Source organism: Eubalaena glacialis, chromosome 11 (genome assembly GCF_028564815.1).
Source record: "Eubalaena glacialis isolate mEubGla1 chromosome 11, mEubGla1.1.hap2.+ XY, whole genome shotgun sequence".
Classification (NCBI taxonomy): domain Eukaryota; kingdom Metazoa; phylum Chordata; class Mammalia; order Artiodactyla; family Balaenidae; genus Eubalaena; species Eubalaena glacialis.
In genome coordinates, this window is record NC_083726.1 from 7085302 (window position 1) to 7108331 (window position 23030).

Below are 23030 nucleotides of genomic sequence, written 5' to 3' on the forward strand. Positions count from 1 at the left end.
TTTACCTATTTTGATTATTTCATATAAACGGAATTATACAATATGTGACCTTTTGTGCCTGGCTTCTTTCACTTAGCATGTTTTTAGGTCCATCCACATTGTAGTATGTATCAGTACTTCTTTCCTTTTTTGACTGAATAATACCCCAGTGTATGTATCTATATCACAATTTGTTTATCCATTTACCTATTGAAGGACATTTCTGTTGCTTACAATTTTTGGCAGTTTACTAAGTTGCTGTAAACAGTAATGTGCAAGTTTTTGTGTTTACATAAATTAGTTCATTTGGGTAAATAGCTAGGAACCTGGCTGCTGGATTGTATAAGACTATTTTAACTTTGTAAGGAACTGCCAAACTATTTTCCAAAATGGCTGCACGTAGGACTTCCCTGGTGGTCCAGTGGTTAAGACTCCACACTTCTATTGCAGGGGACACAGGTTCGACGCCTTGTTGGGGAACTAAGATCCTGCATGCCGCACGGAATGGCCAAAAAAAAAAAAAAAAGGCTGCACGTTAACTTCTTTTTTTTTTATTTTGGTAAAAAAAAAAAGTATATGACAAAGTTGCCATTTTAACCATCTTAATTTACTTTCTCTCTCTTTGAATTTGCCTGGTCTAGATATTTCATAAATGGAATCGTACAATATTTGTCCCCTGTGTCTGGCATATTTCGCATAGCTTAATGTTCTTAAGGTTCGTCCATGTTGTGGTACATATCAGAACTTCATTCCTTCTTATGGCTGAATAATATTTCATTGTATGTATATGCCACATTTTGTTTATCCATTCATCTGTTGATGGACACTTGGGTTGTTTCCACCTTTTAGCTATTTTGAATAGTGCTGCAGTGAACATTGGCATACAGGCATCTGTTTGTGTCTCTGTTTTCAGTTCTTTTGGGTATTTACAGGAGTGGAATTGCCGGGTCATATAATAACTCTGTATATAATCTTTTGAGGAACTGCGGAACCGTTTTCCAAAGTGGCTGTACCATTTCACATTCCCACCAGCAATATATGAGGGTTCCAGTTTCTCTACATCCTGTCCAACACTTGTAATTTTCCCTTGTTTGATTATAGCCATCCAAGCGGGTAGGTGGTATCTCATTGTGGTTTTTTTTAAAGTGTCATCTATTTTTTTTTTTTTTTTTAAGGTGTAAGCTTATTTATTTATTTATTTTTGGTTGTGTTGGGTCTTCGTTTCTGTGTGAGGGCTTTCTCTAGTTGAGGCAAGTGGGGGCCACTCTTCATCGCGGTGCGCGGGCCTCTCACTATCCGGCCTCTCTTGTTGAGGAGCACAGGCTCCAGACGCGCAGGCTCAGTAGTTGTGGCTCACGGGCCCAGTTGCTCCGCGGCATGTGGGATCTTCCCAGACCAGGGCTCGAACCCGTGTCCCCTGCATTGGCAGGCAGATTCTCAACCACTGCGCCACCAGGGAAGCCCTCATTGTGGATTTGATTTGCATTTCCCTAATAATGTTGAGCATCTTTTCATGTGCTTGTTTGCCATTTGTATATCTTTGGAGAAATGTCTATGAAAGTCCTTTGCTTATTTTTTAATTGGGTTGTTGTCTTTATATTGTTGAGTTGTAAGAGTTCTTTATATATTCTAGATACTAGACTCTGATCAGATATCAGATATGTGATTTACATTGTCTGAGAATTTGGGATTCTTTTTTGCTAGTAACATTTGAACAAGCTAGTTTAGACACATTGTCTTAGTTCCCTGACCAGGGATTGAACCTGGGACCTGGCAGTGAAAGCTCTTAGTCCTAACCACTGGACCACTGGAATTCCCAAGACACATTGGTTTATTTATTTTTATTTTTATTTTTTTGACACATTGGTTTAGATATGAGTAAGCCTGTCTGCACATTTGAACAGTACTTGAATCCCAGAAACAGAAGAAATTTTGAATGATTTTGAAGTTTGTTTGATGTCTGTATATTTATTTAGTCATTGTATTTTTTCCTGATCTCTTTGAAGCCTGTACAGCTCAGAAGACTCATGAGATCTGGAGAAACCAAGCTTTGAGAGGCAGACCTAGTATGCATAAAATATTGTAAGCCACTTTATTCCTAAGACAGAGACATTTACAGTTATGAATTGAATCATGTCTCTGTGTTTTAGTCTGAAGGTCATATTCCAAACACAGAATCACAGGAGTGCTCCCAAGTGATGGACTGCCTATCCTGAAACTTCAGTAGCACTAGGCTTCAGAAAGGGTTTGTCTTATTTCATCAACACATTGCTCAGTGTATCACCTGCTTCTTTGCATGTCAGCTTTCTGACTTGGGAGCAGGGTTTATGCATTAATGCCAGCTCCTCTCCCACTTGATTCCCAGTACGGGGATGTACATGCTACAGAAGCTTGAGGGAAGGGCAACAACAGAAGCTGTTTCCCTCCCTGTGTTTTATCTCCTTGGATTAGAGGGTTCCCTTAGCAGTTTGAGTTTTCTAGAAGGCAGAGATCCTTGGGCTTTTTACAAGATTGATTTTCATATAACTTGAGGATTCCATGAATTATATTTTTCACTTGTTTTTTGAAAAATTCACTTGAATTTTTCACTTGTTTCCTGATTATCTGCTACAGGTAGTCTCTGTTCCCAAATGACTGCTCTTCCCTCAGCTCCTGGTGGAACTCTCCTTCCTTTGCCTGATCTTCCAAGAGCCAGCTTCTCCACGTTGTCTCAACTAATAGAGGAAAAGATGCTCATTAGAATTATTTATGTCACCATGAATAATAGAGCTAAGAGCTAAGTCAGAATTGTCTGTTTAGATTTAACATTTTAAAAAATTTTTAATTAGGTAGATTGGGGAGAAGGTATGAAGAAAAGATTCTTCTTTGAATTTCTCATGCCAAGGACTTTGAGTTTAGATTGTGAGGTATGCTTAATTAGCACAGTGAACGGAATGGAAATAGCATCTAGGCCTGGAACTTGGCTAACATTGGGGGGGTCCTTACTTTTACTCCTGCAAGCGCCTTTTAGTTTATTGCCTTTAAGCTTAACCCATTTTCCTTTTAAATACTTCTCTCTAGCATTTTTTCTGCCTTTTCCTTTTCTTTTCTTCCCCCCCTTCTTTTCAGTAGTGCAAAGGTAGAGAGAGTATTAGATTATTGTGATTTTACATATCTCTTCTAAGTGATTGACTTTGAGCTCTTCACATGCTGGGAGTGTTATGTCTTTACATTCTCTATGTCTGGCCCCTAGTTAATTAGATGTGGCACTAAACTTACAGAACAGGCCATGTTATTTTTAGAAGACGTTCTAGGATAATAAAGATCACTGATTTTGTATTCACCAGGCTTCTTGAATCTGTGGCTTGGTTTCTCTCATCTGTTCTGGAGGATTCCCAGCAATTCTCTCCACATACTACTGCTTTGCCCCCATTCTTTTCTCATTCTGCGACTCCAGTTATATGGGTATTGTTAGACCGTCTCACTGTTTCCTTTTGATCACTTATCCCTTCTCCTATATTTTTTATCCTCTTCATTTTTCATTCTGGGTGGTTTCTTTTGACCTGTATTCCATTTAACCAGTTCTCTCTTTGACTAATCAGCGTTTAATTGAAATTAAGAACTCAGTGGATAGGTTTATTGTATTGAAAAATACAATAAAAACTGAAAAGTTTGGGTCCTTTCAAATTTGCTATGTTGCTTTTTATGGATTCCTGTTCCCTGCTAAATTTTTCAAGCTTGGCTTTTATTTCCTAAAACAGAGTGAATATAGTTGTTTCATAATCTCCTTTTCTCAGTTCATTTATCTGGAGTCCCTTTGGGTCTTTGACTGTTTATGATGGTTCTTACTCATGGTGTTTTGTCTATTCATGTGTTTGTGTGCTGGATGTAGTATTTGAAACATTATTTATAGAAATAATTAGAGGCCTTCATGTCTTTTTCCAAGGAAGATTTTCATTTGCTTTTTCCAGGTGCCTGAGGGCACTAGCGAACTAGGATTACTTTAATCCGGGTTGAGAGTTTGAGATCTTATCCTGGTGATTTGAAGCTGAGTCCATGAGAAGACTGGTTTACTTCTAGTTCACTCTTACTCCTAGGATGCAGCCCTTTAGGGCCTCAGTCCCCTGGTTTGGGGCTGGGCCGAGGTTACCGAGTGTCTCCCTGTGCAGGGCCTAGAAGGGCAGGCATGCCACTGGGCCCCTTGACCACCTCTGGCAGATCAGCAGTTGCCTTCAGGTCTTATTACATCTTTGGGTTTCCATTCCTTCTAGGATATTAACTTGGTAATTCCTCACTATCCTGTTAGCTTCTTGTTACTTTTTAAAAGATGTATATATATTTCATTAAGTTTTTTTCCCAAATTATTTTATTGAATGCAGAAAATGAGACCTTATTTTCATGGGCTCATGTTATTTTAACACTCACCTTGAAACAAGTGACCATAAGGTGAGAGACACTACACTGTAGTCTCGGTTACATCTCAATGTGACACTGAGTGCAAGATGGCACAACTGGTCAGGAAAACCAAGCAGTGTTGGTCAGAGGATTCTCCAAGAATCAGTATCTAGAGATGGTCTCCAAAGCCAGTTACCCGATTTTTGAATCCCAGCTCTGCCACTTACTAACAGTGTGACCTTAAGCAAATAACTATTCTGTGCCTCTGGTTTCTTGTCTGAAAAATGAATTGTACTTACCTGTGGTCATGCTGATTAAATTTGTTAATAACTAAAGCTTTTAGAATATTGCCTGACTCATAGTAATCACCAGATAAAGTTTAGTTACTGTTACAACCATCTAGAAAGTTTGGAAATTGCTGATTTTTCAGAAGATGTTTATGTTGTTTTGACTTTTATTTTCAAAATTAGGGATTGCAAGTGGTGATGCCTTTTCATCAGCCACCTGTTCTCTATGGGCTTATTTCAAAATAACTAAAGTTGGTGTTTGCTAATTCCATGCCAGTGGTCAGGGAAGGAAGAGACGCTCCCCTGCTTGTCAGAGACTAACTGCCTCCAAGTGGGTCTTGACAGTCAAGCCGCTGTCCCTCAGTGGGGAAGATGGGGATTTGTCTTGTGGCTTGCGGCTCCTGCCTATAGAATAAGAATGTGCTCCCTTGGCATTTTGATTGTGAATTATGAGCAGTGATGAAGATTTAAATTTAACCCTGCTGTGATTTTTATGAATGGACTATAGACCCCAGGGTATGGGAGCTTTCTTAATTAGAGAATGACACAGAAATTAACTGTCACAGAGTGGTTTTCTATCAGTCATTTGTTATTTTGTTTTTTAGGGTTTTGTTGTATTTTGTTTGATTGATAGATAACTTCTCCCAGTTTTTTTCCTTGTTGCTTGTCTTTTGCCTGTTTTGTCATTGGTTCAGACTTTTACCTGGGAAAGTGAGAGATGATGGTAGTACTGATAATGATCACTTTAATTTATGTGGTACTTAGCAGTTTACAGATTTATTGTTGAGCATTCCTGTGAGGCAACAAGGTAGGTAACTCCATTTTTGCAAATGAAGAAAGTGGGACTTTCAGGTTAAGTAATTTGCCCAAGTCACAGAACAAGTGCGGCAAAACTAGTATTTAAATATAGGTTTCCTGATTCTAAATGTAGTATTTTTTCCAATGCATCACTCAGGAGAATCTATTGAAAACAGGTTTAATAGGGAAAGCAATTGTACCTTGCAAAAATAAAGTTGTATTTTTGCTCATTTGGGTGACTAAAATAAAATTCTATTTCCAGAAGGTTTTTTAAACATGTTTTTTTTGGTCTCTTTCTTCAAGACATTTGGTTTGACTTCTAGGTAAGAAAGCAAGGCTTGGTGCTCTCACTGTCCGGTAAGGGGAGAAATGGTTGTGTGCTGATTGGGCGGGAGCAGTCAAGGAGGGCTTTATGGTTATTGTTTTGCAAATCTCTCTTTTTTTAAAAAAAAAAAATTTATTTATTTATTTATTTTTGGCTGCGTTGGGTCTTCGTTACTGCATGCGGGCTTTCTCTCTTGTTGCCGCCAGCGGGGGCTACTCTTCATTGCGGTGCGCGGGTTTCTCATTGCCTTGGTTTCTCTTGTTGTGGAGCCGGGCTCTAGGTGCACGGGCTTTAGTAGTTGTAGCATGATCGTTCAGTTGTTGTGGCTCGCGGGTTTTAGAGCGCAGGCTCAGTAGTTGTGGCGCACGGGCTTAGTTGCTCCACGGCATGTGGGATCTTCCCAGACCAGGGCTCGAACCCGTGTCCCCTGCATTGGCAGGCGGATTCTTAACCACTGCGCCACCAGGGAAGTCCCGTTTTGCAAACCTCTAGAGAAAGACAGCAAACAGTTGTCAGGAGTAGTTTCTTTTGTCTCTCAGTGCCTGTTATTTGTACACTTGGCACTTTCCTTGTTATGGTTATGGCTTGCCCTTTTTTTTTTTTCCTTTTTGAAATGAAATGAGAACATAAAATACAGTCTAGAGCTAAAGCCATTCACGAAGATCCTACGCTACTGAAATGATCTGTCTTTTTATTTCTTTAAAATCCTCCAACCCCAGATCAATTTGCTGATTCTTGAGGCTCTTCTTGGAGACTTAAAGTTGACTCTTTCTCTTTAGTTTGGAGTTGGGGTTTAGAAGTTTGTTACATGTTTGAAACAATTCTTCCAGGTATTTATAGGTGTGGAATTTTTGTGGGGTTTTTTGTTTTGTTTTTTGTTTCTCTCTTTTTAAGTGGGAAGCTCAGTAATCTTTAGAAGGACACTTAGCTTATACATGCATTTAACAGGAACCAAAACGTTGTCTCTCAGTATTTTCAAGTTGTGGTGAGTTTGAGGCAATGGTGCAAGTTGTAGAGTGTGTCCACTTGGCTCACCTCAGCTCCTCCTAACTCCTGTGTTGTTTCACAGGAATCAGTCATCCAGACAGTATTCCTCCCATGCCTGCATCCCCAGCCATACGGAGAGGACCCCATAAACTGTAAAAAGGTCCATTGGCTTTTATCTGGAGTGGACTACACCCATAGAGCTCAGTTCTGCCTTTGCTTCATTTGGCAGGTTGACCAGTGGTCTTGGTACCTCCAGTAAAATCAAGTCTTAATGCTTCAGTTGACTGCATTTCTCATCGCTTTACCCAGGAAGCTAAGGACACGTTAAAGTCTGTTCATCCCATCCTGTATTTCCTTTCTAAGATTGCTGGGGCAGTGCTTTTGTTTCACAGTGTTGTTCGTTTGGCCTCAACTTCTGCTCATAAATTCAGATGTGGTCAGATGGTGCTAAAAGAGCTTTTTGCATTTTAAGCATGTCTGATTCACTGGCTCTTGTCTCTCCGTGTTTATGTGTATGTATAGTATTTTTAATATTTTTACATTTCTTTGTGCTAAACTTAAAAAATACTTTTTTGCAAAGGTCAGAGCCTTTGGAAAAAGGTAACCAATTTTCAAAACTATTTAAGATGTCTAAAAAAAAAAATTTTGATTTACACTATTTACATTTTTAAATAAGTTACGTGGTTTTTGTTCATCAGAAGTGGCGATCGATCTATAATGTTCAGCTTTTGTGGAAGAGGTGCAGAGAGGTGAGGCTGAAAGCGGGGAATGAGGGAGGGATCATAGAAACTCGTTCTCAAGATTAACTTCCCTCACAGATGAAAGCTTTTGGTCTCCATCTGTTATCTTTGCTTTTGTCAGAAGGAGAATTTACATTGTCAACTTAATTCACCCAGCCTTTGAATGCTTGCTACATGTATGGCAGTAGGAGAGCCAAAGCACTAGCTGTTGGGGAAATAGAGGGTTTAATTACTCTCAGGTAATGTCGGTAAACTCCTCTAGGGAGGAGTTAGGGGGAAAGCAGAATTTGCACTAGGCCTTAAAGGTGAATGGCATGTCAGCAAAGCTAACATTATTCAGGCAGAGGAACCAACTAGAACAAAGGAAGGACTGCTGAGGTGTATGTGGGGGCACTGGGGAATGCACAGAACAGGAATAAGGACAGGAGAGGTTAAGGGCACATTCTTTTTAGACCTGGGTTTAAATCCCAGCATTTCTTCTTCACTGACTAGCTAACTAACCTTGTGAGAGTTACTTCAGCTTTCTGAGCCTCAGTCTCTCCATCTGCAGAATGGCTAATAACTACATCATAGACTTGTTAACATTAAATGAGACTCTAATATATTGCCTAGCACATAGTGTAAGGACTCAGTAAAAATAGCTGCAGTCATTAAATTTCTTTGCTTTTTAAATTTTATTTGTTTTAAAGTTAACATGTTCATTAAACCAGTTCCTAGGAGACTGTCCCCTGCAATCTCACTCCAAAGACAGCTGTTGTCAACAGTTTGATGAATGTCTCCTTTTTAATTTCATGTCTGTACATCTTTTTTCTTTATATTTGTTTTGATTGCCATTGTTCCAGCTTTAGAGTGTTCGGGAGGCAGGGAAGAGGAACGCTGTATGGCGTTCCTAGAAGACAAGACTGAGCTGTCTGTGTGTTGTACTAATGATTAGGAGCCAGGGAAGATTTTAGAGGTCAGGGAGTGACATGATCAGATCTGTTTTAGTAATAATGCTGAAATGTATTCAAATTGGGCTGTAGTGGGGAAGCAAGTCTTTGCTTGGCTGTTAGAATGCCAGGCAGATGTCAAAGAGGTTTGTTACATGCTTTCAACCATGTAACCCTAGTTGGGGAAATGAGGCACTCAGCTGAGGTAGGGAAGTGAGGACCAGGCAGGGATCAGGCACTGGATAGTGGTGTGTGGACAAGAAATGCTGTAGCTCTTCAGGGAAGGCAGGATCACTGTGTGTTTCCTGAAGGCTTCAGTGAGGAGGTCAGATGTGAGCCAAGCCTTGAAGAATGATGCAGATTTGGGAAACATTTTTGGGAGGGGCAAATCACAAGTCAAGAGGTAGGAGTACAGGTATTGACACTTGGTCTGGATGGAATGGTGGACTTGAGTTGGCCAGCAGTGAGCAGTGTGGTTGGAAAGGAGAATTGCCCGTGCCCTCGTCAGATCTGTTACATGCTCTGCCTTGTGGCACTGATCTCACTGTTTGCAGTTTTCTCCTTTCCAGAGTGTAAGCTTTTTCAAAAGGGCGGAATAGTTTTAGTCATCCCTGTATTCCCAGGCCTGGTAAAGAGCCCAGCACATAGTAGGTGCTATTAAAAAAAAAAAAATTGAATGACTGAATATTTGCTGTTTATGGAAATTATAGACTGGATATCCTGTTGTCCCCTCAAAGTCAGGGTCTAAAAATCCTAATCTCGTTTCTCTCCCCTACCCCTTTCATTCTGCCCTCAGCTGTGAGGCCTTAAACAGGTCACCCTCCCCTGTGCTTCCACAGCACTGTGTGCTTACCTCTCCATCCCATAATCATTTGTGTACACCTGTTTGGAATCACACTGCACAACCCTCACTAGCACATCTGGAGTCCAGCATGTCACACTCCCTCAGCTCCGGGGATCCCATATTGCCTTTCTTCCTCAATAGCTGTTTCTTCTCTTCACTCTCCTTTTGTGGCTTCTTTTCCTCTTTCCCAGCCTCTAAATGTTGGAGTGATTAAGGGATCAATCCTACACATAATCCCTAGACCAGTGGCTTTAAACCTTTTTTTGACCAAACTACACACCAACCTGGTATACGCACACTACATTCACTTATGCACCTAGACACTCATGCCTGAAGCAGAAGTTTCATAAGAAAGTTCTCATACTTCATCTTACTCTGAGCCATGGACTCTGTTATTTGCCATTCTGTTCTATTTCATTTTTTTAAAGTACCGTTCATGACCCACTAAATTGATTTCACAACCTTCAGTTTGAAAAACTGCTGTGGGTGATCTCATCTACTCCTTTGGCTTTAAATACTATCTCTGTGCTGATGACCTTCCCGTTTATATCTCCATCCCCACCTTTCCCCTGAGATCCAGACATGCCAGCTGTCTACCTGACATCTCCACTTGGACGTCACTAGGAATCTCAAAGTTAACATGTCCAGCAAAGCACTCTTGGTTTCCTTCAGTCTCTCCCCCTCCCTGCCTTGTCCCTCTCCATAAACGGTGCAGTGGTCACAGTTGCTCAGTGAGGGACGATGCTGGAGTATAAGCTCCCTGGACCTGGCGCTGCCGCCTTATGAGCTTTGAGGCCTTGGGCAGTTGCTGAACCTCTCTCTGCCTCACTGTCTTCATTTTAATAAAGTGGGGTTTTCAACTATACCTTCCTCCTGGGACTGTTGTGCAGACCGAATGGACTTTTACCTGTAAAGGACATAGAGCAGTGACTGGCACATGGCTGCTGCTATTTGTCATCATTGTTGGGTCCCTCACATCCAGTTCTGATCCATTAGCAATTTCCATTAGCTCTGACTTCAAAATATATCCTCTCTTTGACCACACATCACCACCTCCATCAACACCACATCCATCTCTGCGGCCAACATCCCTTACCCAAGGCGACCAAAATAGCTTCTTAACTAACTCCCCGCTTCTGCCCTTGCGCCTCCCAAAGTCTGTTTTTCACAAAACAGCCAGAGTTGCCATTTGAGAATTGAAACCAGAGTATGTTGCTCTCTAGCTCAAACCCTCCAAAGCCTTCTAATAAAATTCAACATCCTTATGTGGCTTAAAAGGCCTTTCATCTGTACTTCTCAGACTTTCGCATGTATGTGACTCACTGTTGAGTGTGTTAACATGCGGATTCTGATTCTGTAGGTTCACGAAGCCTGAGACTCTGCATCTCCAACAAGAACCCAGACGGCAGTGCTGCTGGTCTGCAGACGCCATGATAACAAGGCCTGTGTGCTCAGGGTCCTTTCCTCTGGCTGCGCCTCCCTCTGTTCTCCCTGCACTTGGCCACGTCGGTCACTTTGTTGATCCTTTCACCAAGCCCTTTCCTGCCTCACCTCTGTGCTCCTTTCCACGGGTCTCTGCACAGCCTATCCCCTCACCTCGTTCCAGTCACACGTCACCTCCTCAAGGAGGCTTGTCTTCCTGTGTAAACCGTCCTGTTTAAATCCCACCCTTTCCCCTACACCCTTCTCTCTGTCCCCTTAGCCTCCTTTACTTCTTCCTAAGCATTTCTTAGTTCCTGGCGTGTATTTATTTTGTAATTGTTTTGTCTTTATTTGCTGTTTTCATGGAAGGTCGGGACTTGAGACTTGTTCATAGCTGTATCTCCAGAACCTAGAATCAGTGCCTGGAACGTGATAATTTGCTCAAATGTGTATTGAAAGATGAATATACATATGTGTAAACGTTTCTCCTGTTAGACATGGCCCCTTGAGGGAAGGGACCTTCCTTACTCCTTTTTGCATTTTAGGTGTTTAGCCTGAATCCTCATTCTGGTCCTCTCATACCCCTCCTCACCCTCATAGCATCAGTCTTCAGTGATTGTTAGCTACTGTTTGCCAGACCGTTCTGGGGGCTTTCAATAACCTTTTTTGTCTCATAACCAAACTTTTTTTATATAAGTAACACATGACTGTAGTCTTACTTAAAAAAAAAAAAAAATCAAACAAGTAAAAAGTTATTCCTCCCCTAGTTAATGTTTTGGTATGTATCCTTTTCAGCCATTTTCTAGACTTATTATTTTGAAATTTATCAGTAATAAAGGAAAAGATGGGACTTGCTTCCAGTATCAGGAGAAGTCTTCTTAGTGGAATAGTGCACTGTATCTTTCACCTTATCAAGGGCAAACTCCAAGGCAGTTCTGTTCTACAGTTGAAGAAACCGAAGCTTAAGAAGTGAGTAATGTGCTCAAGATCTCACTAACAGTATGATGCAAAACCCAGTTCAGAATCTGCCTGTGTCCGGGTTCAGAGTCCATGCATGCCCTTTCTGCTACATCATGCTGCCAGGAGCTGTGGGGACAGAGACAGGAGTGGTTGGCTCACTGGAAGGAGGCTCCCGAGGAAGGGATGTTTGAGCAGGTCTTCACAGAAGCGTCTGAGTTAATCACATGGTACAAGTGGACAGAGAACTAGCATTCTAGACATGGTAACAGCTTGGGCAAAGACCTGAGGTCTGAAGCACCTTTGGGGTATGGAGAGAAGTTCGGTGTCACTGGAGTAGGAGGTGTGAAATGAGGTCATGAAATGTGGAGCTGGAAATTCTATTGGTGTCAGAAGCTGAAGAATCTTAAATTCAATGCTGTGAACTCTGTGGTGTTTCCTCAGACTGGTTAAGTGGGAAACCAGAATTTTGTTTATTTGCAAAATGTGTCAAACATGCAGAAAAGCACAGAGTCTAATGACACCTGTGTACCCATCACCCAGATTTAACAGATGTCACAGTTGGATCCTCCTGAGTACCTCCCTCCCTCCACTTGGAACCATATTCCCAAACACCAGGCCTTTTTCATATGTATCATTTCTAAAATTTATCTATGTTCATACATACAGAGCTAGAGAACTAGTTTGGAATTTTTCCATTGTTAATTCATCTAATATAGTAAAAGGAATAAAAACTTGATCCTACAAAATCACAAGTACCCCCTCAGGCTGGTTTGACATGTCTCCATTCGGCTGAAAGTATATCGTGGCTTTCTGGCACGGTTGAAGTATTATAGGCTTATACCTTGTACTTTGCCCCTTGGAGGATCAGCCATTTTTCTAAGAAGCCTGGGTTCCATTTAGTGAGGAATGGCATTTATAAACTCAAAACTGAATGTCAGCTTGGTTCCCTAGGATTATTAACGTTTTCTTCTAAAATTACAATGCCTGTGTGTGTGTGTGTAATGTTTAACTTTCTAATTCACCTGGAGTTTATTTTTATGGTTATCATGAGATGAGATCTAACACAATTATTTTTCTCGCTGAAAAATTCCAGAAATGTAACATGTTATCCCAATACCCTTTAATTTATTTTAATTATAATTTAGAAAAAGTTATGATACACGGTAGGACAAATGTCTTCTGACTTTTCATAGTTTCCCAAATTTTCTTGACTAGCTTCACATGTTTTCTTTAATTGAGCTTTAGAATTCATTTATCAGAGCCTCACAGAGACAGTGGAGAGTCGTCTGGTTGAGGGGGTGATGGTGAGGAGACTTGAAGGATGAGGCTTCAGAGCTTGGGAGATTAGTTATGTTGAGCAAAATAAGTAAATTGATTAAGCAAGTATGTTAAGTATATATTGAGGATAATGGGAGCCAGGTGTCTTAACTGTCTGAGGAGGGAATTACAAACATGGAAAGATGGGAGGTTGGAAAGATCCTTGAGGGTGTTGGGTTGGAATTGGAGGTGTCAAGATGAACACGTGGTTCTTAAATGTATATACAACTGTAGATATAGAAGTACTTATAGGTGTGGGTGTTCGTGTACGTGCATAATATTTTCTAGCTAGAAACAGTGACATCCCAGTAGCAATGAACAATCCTAGCACCCAGATCCTTGTTTCTAAATATTATCCTCCTCTAAAATGAATCAAGTGTCCTTGGAGAAATGGCTAGTTCCAGGGGTGGGGGTGGGGAAAGTAAATGATGAGCCTAAAACATCTTGTGCCAGGAAGTAAGGGAATGCTCAAGAAATGGAATATGTCAAAAGGATACAGGAGCCAGTTTGAAGAGGTCTCCACTCGCCAAATGTGGATAGTTTGAGAATCAAATAGATGAATGAATACATGGGTGAGGAGGGAAAGTTCTGCCTGCTAATGATGGATAGAGAATCACCATTTGGTAACCATCCTAGAGGTGGTTGATTCACATGGGAGTCATCAATGAGTGGATGTTTGACAAAGAACAAGATGTTGGCATAATCTCAGGATTCTCCCATGAGATACTCATCTGGTTACAAAGGTAAAGTGGTAACTTTACAGTGGAGAAACCTGACAGAGAGATGGGCTTGACCAGGTGAATGGGATTGACATCACCACCAGTGGAGGGATGGCTTGCCATCCATCCCTGATGTGATACACTGAAAAGAGCACAGCATCACGTCTCTGATACTACTGCCAAGAAAGCGGGACCTGAGCCTGGACATGCAGGTTGAGGACCATCCTACAGAATGAAAGGGCTATGCTCTGTTAAGGACATGGAAGTCAGGAAAACACTGGGGGACTATTTCAGATTGGCGAGACACTGGTGAGACATGACAACTTGTATTCCTGGATGGGATCCTGGGCCAGAAAGGAAAAAGAAACGTTGTTGGGACAGTTAACAAAATTTGAATGGACTCTGTGGATTGGATTGGTGGTGTAGTATGAATGTTGATTTCCTGGTGTGGAGGGTTTTATGCTGGTTATGTAGATGGATGTTCCTTTTTTTGGAAATGTACACTGGACTATTTAGGGGTGATGGGGCTTCATGTCTTCAGTCTACTCTCAAAGAGGTCAGGAAGAAGCTAATAGGTATTTATACAGGGTATATATAGTCATCCCTCAGTATCTGCAGGGGAGTGCTTCCAGGACTCCCTCAGACACCAAAATCTGTGGATGCTCAAGTCCCTTATATAAAATGGCATAGTCTTTGCATATAAACTATGTACATCCTTCCATACATCATCTCTAGCTTACTTACAATACCTAATACAATGTAAATACTGCATTACATACACATAGTTATAAACTCAGTGTGAGTACTATATATTATAAATAGTTGCTGGGGAAGCAGATTCAAGTTGTGCTTTTTGTAACTTTCTGGAATTTTTCCCCCCTAATATATTTGATCTGTGGTTGGTTGAATCTACAGATGCAGAGCCCATAGATAACAGAGGGTTGACTGTATAGGTAATGAATATGTATAGGTAGTGGAGCAAATGATATGAAATATTAACTAAAAAATAAAATGATATTATCAGTTGGGGAATCTTGTTGAAGGGGGTATGTGAGCACTGTACTATTCTTGTACTTTCCTGTACATGTGAAATTATTTCAAAATAAATTATTTTTTAAGACCCTACTGAGATTTTGACCAGAACGTTATCAGTTTTATAAACTGATCTGTGGAGACTTGACCTCTTTATGATACTGTGTCTTTTCATCTAGATACGTTATGTGTTTCCCTGGTGGGTTGGTTTATTTTGTTTTGTTTTTGAGCTCTTCTTTGGAGTCCTTTGGTAAAGTTTATTTCGACATGTAGCTTTTGCCTACTTCTACTTTGGATTAGTCCTCGGTATCTTTTTAATTTTGTTGCTATTATAAAATGAAGCCATTTTTGCCTATAAGTGGCAACACTGATTGCTTTCTGTGATCCTTTTTGCCTGTGAAGGTTTAGAAATTATGTACTCATACAACCTTTAAGTGAGAAAAAAAATTAATAACATCTCAAAAGCCCTCAGGCCCAACAGTTAGGAAAAACCCACAGGGAGCCCCAGCTAGATCCAGAGATGCCACCAGCTCTACCCCTTTTCCAAAACTATTGGCCATCCTGCCCACAGATGAGGTCATCTAGATTGATCTTGTGAATATGAGACAGGCAGCTATCTAATGGGAATGGGGTTGAGCCCCTTTGGCCTGTCCAGGAGGAGTTTATGGCGTTTCCATGCAGTTACAGAAACATGTGGTGATAGGATGCTGTGGTCTCTTAGCTATTTGAGATTATGTCTAAAAATAGGGCTGCCCACTCTGGGGTGGAATTCAGCTGTTTTTAGGTCTAATTCTGAAAAATAGCTCAGAGAGCTGGTGTTTTCTGTGTACACACTCACTTGGGCACCACAGTGTACGTGTGGTGTTGGTGCCAGGTTTTCTAGAGCGAGGATTCCTGCCTGACGTTGCCTTTCTCCCCCACCTGCCCCTGGGCTTGTAGGGTCTCCTCTGCCTTCCTTTTTCCCTTCTCAGTCAGGGAAGTGCTTTGCTGTCAGCAGAACAAAGATATTTTTGAGATAGTGTGAGAGGTATATTTTAAAAATAAGGTTAATGAGATTTTAAGTGATTATTTTCTATGCAGGTATTAATGTCTATAGAAATGAAAATGCATCCACAATCCTGCCACCCTGAATAATAGAAAGGTTTTCATTTTTCCGTACTGTTTGGCCCTGGACCAAATGACTTCCAGATAGTTGTAACCATAGCACAGATATGGTTACTTTTCTTCATCTTAGTATATAAAATAAGTATTTCCTATGGTGCTAGAATCTTCACAGTTGTTGTCAATGAATATGTACTATTTCATTGAGTGAAAATACCATAATGTGTTTAATCATTTTCAAATGCTAAAAAGTTAGATTCTTGCCCATCTTTTCTGCTTATAGATATCACTGGAGTGAATATGTTGGTACCTTGATTTTTGCTTGGTTGTTTTGAGATTTCCTTAGGATAGAAATCTAGTAAATATTGATAGAATTACTGGGTCAAAAGATATTAATATTTTTATTACCAAATTGCTTTTCCAAAGGGTTGTAATAATTTATGTTGCTTTTGCTATTGTTTGTACCAGCTTCACCCCAACCTCACCAGGTGTCATATCATCTCTGCTTTTTTTCTTTTTTTAATTTAATAGCTATAAATTTGTGCTCCCACTTTTTGCCAGCATGTATTTGATCGTGTTTGAAGGTGGATGTTTTTTATAGCTTGCATGGTTAATACAAAACAGGTTTTGACCCTCAGAGCAAACTTTTTAGATCTGTAGCACTCTGGTGGATGTCTTTTCCTCTAGACGACTGACTTGCAAATTCCGAGTTGGTTCCTTAAGCTGCTTTCTGGGCTCCCAAGCCAGGGACAGGCCAGCACCATCAGCACATTATCTTACTCTTAAGGCCTAATTGTACTGAGACACCTGTCAGCCACCAAGAAAGGTCTAGGCTCTGTTCATCTGCAAATATGATATAGAATATGAAATATCAAATCAAAACCTTGAGTAAATCTTTTTGCCTGATCTACTTAGGAAGATTCCATGTTTGCACATACATAGAGCAAATAACATAGAACTATCCAGGTATAGAAAGTCAATTCAACTCTAGAAAATTTCCAGATTTCCTTCTAAAATAACTCCCAATCTGTCAAAGTCTTGCTGCTGTTTCACGGAAGGCTTCTGTCAGAAGTACAGGTTGGGTTCTGGGGTGGGCATTCCATATCCCACCTGTCTGTTTACTATGAATGTTTTGCTTATTTAACTTCTCTGAGCCTCACTTTACAAAAAGGAGTGCTAATACTTGTTAGAGCATGGTGAGGATTAAATACATTAATATTTACATAAAGCACCTGGTACAGTGTGTGGTTTGTGTTAGAGATGCAGGAAATAGGTGATAGCTACAGTTATTGTCTAAGTGTTAGGATTTTTTTTTTTTTCCCCTGGCTGTGCTGCTAGGCATGTGGGATCTTTGTTCCCTGACCAGGGATCAAACCTGTGCCCCCTGCAGTGGAAGCGTGGAGTCTTAACCACTGGACCACCAGGGAAGACCCAAAGTGTTAGGAATATTTAAAACCTGGATTTAAGTGCTCCTTGCTCAATTTGTGGTACAGTGAAAGAAGGGAAAGTGGGTTTTAGAACCAAAAGAATTAGAGTTATAGGATATCAGCTTCAGTTTATCCTAGAAGAGTGACTTTTGGCAAATTACGTAATTTATCTGTTTTTTTTTTCTCACCTATAAGTTGAAATATATGTAAAACTACCCAGTGCCTGACACACAGAATAAATGGTAGCTATTATCATCAATAGCGCATACCTTTAGATAGTGGTTAAAGGCAAACGCACTTCACTAAGTTTGTTTTTACTAACAGAGAAAAGCCAACAAATGACCTGCTTTAAGGAAGACTTGTGGAAAAGGTCACATTTCAGGAGCTCTTAAGATTCTGGGAACCATATGACCTGACTCAGTAGGAAGGAATTTGTGGACCTAGGGATGTTTCAGAGATGGCTTCAAGGTGAGGGCAGGACGATGGCCCAGAGCGGACAGAGCAGGTTTGATTGAGAGGGTGGAGATGAGCAGAAATTGGGTTGGGAAGATGCCAGAGGGCTTCAAGGCATGTGGGGAGGCAATGCTGTCAAAACAGCAGGTGAAGAAAAGCTGTTCCAGGTGATCGGTTCTGGGAAAGAGACCTTCTAGAGATGTTATTCTAGTCCAAGAAAGATGAGAATGGCAGTGACAAGGCTGGAGAGGTAAAGGGCAAATCCAAGAGGTGGAAAAGTCACAGGATTAGGTAACACCATAAATACAAAGAGTTCAAGGAAGAGATGAGTTTGAGGTTGTTCTAAAGCGTCTTGCTTAGGGATATCTAGGAGGTGATCGTGGTTCTCCTTGGGGATAGGAAGCTGGGTCAATTGAGCAAAGAACATTTTTGTCCTTGAGAATGAGTTGGTGACTACCTAAAAATGTATTTTGTCATCTTTATGGAAATTAATCCAGCCACAAGTGACACTGCCTAGAGTCTTTACATGCAAAAGTGACTGTTCTGTCTCCCCACCACCACCAAAAGAGGTCTGGAGGCCTTGTCATTAAAACCATTACCATATGGTTAATAAGTCCTGCATACCTGACCCACCCCATCCCTGGCGGTCAGAGTCCCAACCAATTTTGAATCCTGGGCGTTTCTTTCTTCCTTGCAGCTTGGGGGGCGTGCATTTCGTCTGACATTTGTAAGTGTTTTGTTATGGGAGGATTTTTAGACCCTCTGGTATGTTGCATGAAATAGAAGTCTCTCACTCCCCAAGTGATAATACTCTACTCTGAAATCCTAGGAATGAGAGAAGAACGATATTAGTCAGGGTTCTGGTGGAAACAGATGGCACACTCAAACTGGGTAATTTAAGGAGCATTTAATTGTTTCATTCAGGCAAAAGGAAGGTTTCTATTCCAGGTATGAAGAGTTTTGATAGAGGAATTAAGGATTTACCCAACTGTTGGAAGAACTGGGATTGGGAAGGTCAGGGAAGCTGCTACCGATCATCTCACACTGAAACACCACAGTGAGTGGTTCTCATGAGCTCACGGGGAAGCCGCTGTGAACCCATGTCTGCTGCAGCCACCTCCGGGAGTATTACCCTCTCCTTTTCTTCTGCCTTTCAAATCTTGCTTGTGCTCCTCTTTGTAAACTCTAACCCAGATTATGCTGGAAAAAGGGTTCTGAAAAGGTAGCTCCCAGGTTCTGATCTGCAGAGGAGAACTTAGAAAGAGGGTAGTCACAATGCTGCTGAGTTGTCCACAGTGCAGAACTGGGACGATTTACGAAGGGCGAGCAGGGACTGGGGACACCAGTGGAGAAAGTGGAGTCTCCTGGGCTAGCAGTAGCGGGAGGTGTTAGTATCCCTGGGCCTGGAAGGCAAGAGGAGGAAGCCGTTCCTCGAGCCTGGAGAAGGCGGCTGCTGAGGTTGCCCACCCGGGGCTTGGCCATTGGTGGGTCATCTCAGCCAGCCTCAGCCACTGCAGGGTGGGAGCCAGGAGTATAAATTCCTCCTCCTCACCCTCCTCCTGCCTCTTCCAGGCAACTGGACCAGAAGCCAGAGGGGCAGTGGAGCCTCTTGACAGTCCCTATGGTGCCCCCTCCCAGAGACAGTAGGATGGAGGTGGGTGAGGAGTAAGGTTGGAGGGAAAGCAGAATAATCCACCAGACAAGGGCCATAACTAGAAGTATATGTGTTGGTAACATCTTGAGGATTAAAGCATTTTTTCAAGGTAAGGGAGGACAATAAGCAGAAAATCAAAGGTTAAACCTGAAATAAAAGAGGAAGCAGGTATTTGAAAAGATCTCTCAAGGAAACTGTCTTGAAGACAGTTTGGAAAACTTTGTGGAGAAGAGAATGGTTTGGGGAGTGGGATGATATTGAACACAAGGAGGAAGAAGGACAAAGAAGGCTATTGTTGGTTTTCTACAAGATGGCAAGGTCGTTGGCCCCTGGGGTAGGGTGGGGAGTGCGGCTGCAGGGGGAAGCAGTGCTTGTAGTGAGGTCAGTGTGGACTCTGGATCATGGACCATGGAACACATAAGGCACTGCGTTCTGGACTTCACCAGTGCACCTCCATAGCCCTCCCGAAACCATTCAGAAGGTTAGGAAAATGGGAGAGAACCAGGAAAGGGAGAGTTGGGGAGGGAGGTGAGTTGGTAAACCTTTTTCATATTAGGTATAGAAATTCCTTATGGGTGACTTTGCTTCCTTTTAGAATGTCAGATTTTCTTTACTGCATCTGTACTCATTCAAATGAGGAAATTCAGGCATTTGTCACTATTAATCATGAAGCTATAAAACTGATTACACTGATGCTCTGCTTTCCTTAAATGATGGGACAGTATTGGAATTATTTATTAGTAGCTTATTTTATACACTAATGCTAAAATTAGTACTTTGGGCTTACATTTTCAATTGCTGGTATACTTGGTTTTCCTAATTGCTTTACTTGGAAATACTAAAAAATGAACTTGCACCCACTTACTGGTGATCAGATACTTCATGTGTACTGAGAGTATTTAACTTGACTAGTACCCTGCAGGAGATATCTGGCTGTGGGGTTTTTTTTTTATTTTTTCATCTAGTCCATAAACCAGAACAATAACAATAGGGAAGAGGATGACATCATACAGGACAGGAAACCTCCGAGAAGGGCTGAGAGCACACCTCGGAAGGAACTGTACCCAAATCTGTCTCCCACTCTGGAGATGGGATTCTCTGAGGAGCCAGGCGGTGGAGGCGGGAAGTGCTGATGTTACAGTGTTCTTCTTAGCAGCTCTTGTTGAGGAAAAATTTGGAGCAAGTGGCAACATTGTTTATACACTCATTTTTCAGAAGACTGATTTTATTTACAGAAGGATTAATTAAACAACATGTAAGATGTTTATTTATGGAGAGATGATCTCTCAAGGAAGCTTTTCATTAAACTGCCAGATTTAGTCTTTTTGTTCTATTTAACCCATCAGCTGCCTTTTATCATGTAGAGAAAGCCATTGGCATTAAGAGCTAGGGTAGAAGGACACCACAAACAGGAAAAATACCTGTGTGGACAGAATTGGTCCTGACAGTCTTAGTTCCTAAGGTGGTTACTAACTTACCCTAAGTGGCTTAGTGGGGAGGTCCTTGTGAGAGGGAAATAGAGAAGCACATAACTTCAAAGTATTGTTAGTGGGGTCATCCACTTTTCAAGGCTGACCTCTGACAGGACAAGTGGCAGTTGTCACTGACTGCATATTAGATCCTCTGGGTACTGTAGTGTTAAGAACGTGGCCTGAAGGTGCAGACTGCCAGGCCAGCCTTGTGAACTCTGTGCTTCAGTTTCCTCATCTGAAAGATGAGGATACTGATTTTGTGAGGATTCAGTGAGTCAGTGCTTGTAAAGTGCTGGTACAGTATCAAGCACTACAGTAAGCCCTCCAGTAGGAGTTATCTGTTGCCCAGCAGATTCACTGGAACACAGAAAATAGCTGTCTGTTGCAAAGGCATTTTGAAGAGGAAGAGAAGAGGTTTCCTTTAGATTCTGAGATTATTTGTACTTGAATGTTTAAAGGTGACTTTGGGTCATGTGATTATATAATCAAACTTAATATCCAAGTAGTAGACTCTTGTCTAGCTATTTAGACTTAAGATAGTTCAGGAAGAAGTGGGTCAAGCTTTCAGAGTTTAGAGTTACTGACCATCTTCAGCTGTGGTCCATGTTTAATTTCTGCAGCCTCCTCACAGCTCTCATGTGGACTTAAGTTGGGTGTTTTCCCTCTGGAACTGGATAATTTTACAGGCAGGATCTTAAGCATCATCTAGCTCTGCTTTCAGATCAGTCATTTTCTATTTTCTCTTCCTGCTCTTCTCTCATCTCACTGCCACACCACCATCTCTGAGTATGGAAGTTCTAGCCTGGTTCTCTGAGGCTTACTTCTTGTGCATTTACTGGTTTATAGAATGCCTGCTGTGTGCTCCTTCCTGTTTTAATGACAGGAGGATTACAGCAAGGCACCAAGTCTCTGCCCTTGGAAGTTTACATTCTAGTGGGGGCAGGAACAGATAGTATAGAAGTAGCGCATATGTACCTGTTGGAAATAAATACTGGGGAGGAAACAAGGCAGGGGAATCAGGAAGGCCCAGGTGAGGGTGTGGAGTTAGCTGTTTTTCAATAGGATGGCCAGAGTAAGGCCAAACTGGTTCCTGGAAGGAAGTAAAGGGGCAAGCCATGTGCCTCTGGAGGAGGAGCATCACGGGCAAGAGCAAAGTTCCTGTGTAGAAATGCTGGTGGCCCGGCCCAGAGGCAAGGAGACAGCAGAACTAGGGCAGAGAGTGGCAGAGGAGGACATCAGAGAAGTTAGGAGGTGGGGGGCGGGCCTCTCAGACCAGCTTCACTTGGGATGAAATGGGGGGCCACTGCAGGGCTTGGAGATACGGAATCCAGCTTACCAACTTACCTTTTAAAAGAATCACTGACTTTCCTGCCGGCAACTTCTTTTTCAGCTCCCCTGAGAGGGAATTAAAGTAGATTCATAAGCCATTGTAGGAAAACTTTGTCTTAACTTACCCTAGCCCATGTGTGTTTTGTAATTTCTTTTTTGAATAATTGATTTTAAAGTCATTTGGAGCAGTTTGACCTTGTCTTATTCATCTCTGACTCTGAGGAGACAGGCCCAGGCAAAAGGTGTAAAATAGATAGCTAGTGGGAACCTGCAGTACAGCACAGGGGGCTCAGCTCGGTGCTCTGTGATGACCTAGATGGGCGGGTTGTGGGGGTAGGGGTGGGAGGGAAGACCTAGAGGGAGGGGATATAGGCATACATATAGCTGATTCACTTCGTTGTACAGCAGAAAACAACACAACATTGTAAAGCAATTATACTCCAATTAAAAAAAAAACAGCTCTTGATTAATTGTTTAAGAGGAGTATTATATTACATGAGAATTACATTAGCAAAGGTAATGCAAAGTGTTGACCCAATCAGATGACTTTGGGAAGAGTCTAGGTCCTAGGCTTGGTGAATTCTAATTTTCCTCTATATCTTTTGCTGTTCTCCTGTGTGACTGAATTCCCTCTTTCATAGGAATGGCCAATAATAACTTTGTGAATACTAGATTGGCAAGTCAAAAACTACATGGGGGTTAGAGATGCTAAAACTTCTTGCAAACCTCCGGAAAGAATCTGGACGAATAATCACTGCTACTTTGGCTTATGATGCCTAGCCCTTTGTACCTGGGAGTTGAGGATGGGGGCGGGTGGTGGGGCTTGGACATACTTATGTGTCAAGAAGAGGTTAACCCCTAAGATTGTATAGCTGACTGAA

General features: G+C 41.6%; 1 protein-coding gene across 2 annotated transcripts in view; it reads left to right on the forward strand.

Annotated features, from left to right (window-relative positions):
- The window catches only part of TCF20 (transcription factor 20), a 103033-nt gene that overhangs the window by 26204 nt on the left and 53799 nt on the right, over positions 1-23030 (forward strand). The gene's annotated exons all lie outside the window — the stretch shown is intronic.